Genomic DNA, 1146 nt, shown 5'->3' with positions numbered 1-1146 from the left:
TTGCTTTTGTATTTAAAGGAACTATATATTTTGAAACAAACAGGATTTTTATAATATGGGATTATGTTTTCTGCTAAAATGGTCAATAAAAAAGAAACCCAAAATCGTAGTTCTCTTGGTGATAAAAGCCAAAATATATTATCAGTTGGCAACAAAACAAAGAATTTCATATGTTACAGGTTGATAGCAAATTACTTCAACAGCGAAAACGGCTTGTTTTTACTGGGGATTGAACCCAGGAACTTCTGCGTGTGAAGTAGACGTGATGACCACTCCACTATGAAACCTGTGAAATCCTGCAAAGTAATGGCATTTAGAGACGAGTTTTGACCGCCAGGGGAAAAAAAAAAATAATTTGTAGTTCTGTTTGTGATGGAAGCCAAAACATCCCATCATACGGCAACAAAGGCGAGAACTTCATATATTGAAGTTGGATAGCGTATTATTTCAACACTAAGAACAGATTGGTTTCACTGGGGATTGAACCCAGGACCTTCTGCGTGTTAAGCAGACGTGATGACCACTACACTATGAAACCTACCAAAAAGTTACTGTGTATTGGCTAGTAGAGCAGAATTGTGACGGGGCCTTTTTATTGCTGAAGGAAAGTATTTTTGGTTAATGAAACATTTACAATTATTATTACATATTTTACCAGTTTTATTCTTACAAAAGGATTTTGCTTAAATTGAAGTTTATATTGAATGTGTTACTTTTTTCTCCATAGTTTGGACTTTTGCTTTTGTATTTATGGGAACTATATATTTTGAAACAAATAGGATTTTTATAATATGGGATTATGTTTTCTGCTAAAATGGTCAATAAAAAAGAAACCCAAAATCGTAGTTCTCTTTGTGATGGAAGCCAAAATGTATTGTCATTTGGCAACGAAACCAAGAATTTCACATATTACAAGTCGATAGGAAATTACTTCAACACCAAAAACAGATTGGTTTCACTGGGGATTGAACCCAGGACCTTATGCGTGTGAAGCAGACGTGATGACAACTACACTATGAAACCTTTGAAATCCGGCAAAGTAATGGCAATTAGAGACGAGTTTTGACCGCCAGGGGAAAAAAAACAAATTCGTAGCTCTGTTGGTGATGGAAGCTAAAACATCCCGTTATTCGGCAACAAAGCCAA

At 35.3% G+C, this 1146-nt stretch overlaps 1 non-coding gene across 1 annotated transcript; it reads right to left on the bottom strand.

Annotated features, from left to right (window-relative positions):
- Positions 1 to 465: 465 nt before the first annotated feature.
- Positions 466 to 538, bottom strand: TRNAV-AAC (transfer RNA valine (anticodon AAC)). The gene has a single exon. It is a non-coding gene; the product is annotated as a tRNA-Val (tRNA).
- Positions 539 to 1146: the final 608 nt, after the last annotated feature.

The sequence above is a fragment of the Anomaloglossus baeobatrachus genome, chromosome 2 (genome assembly GCF_048569485.1).
Source record: "Anomaloglossus baeobatrachus isolate aAnoBae1 chromosome 2, aAnoBae1.hap1, whole genome shotgun sequence".
Classification (NCBI taxonomy): Eukaryota; Metazoa; Chordata; class Amphibia; order Anura; family Aromobatidae; genus Anomaloglossus; species Anomaloglossus baeobatrachus.
Note: the sequence above shows the minus strand (reverse complement) of the source record. Positions and strands in the feature narration are given on the sequence as shown.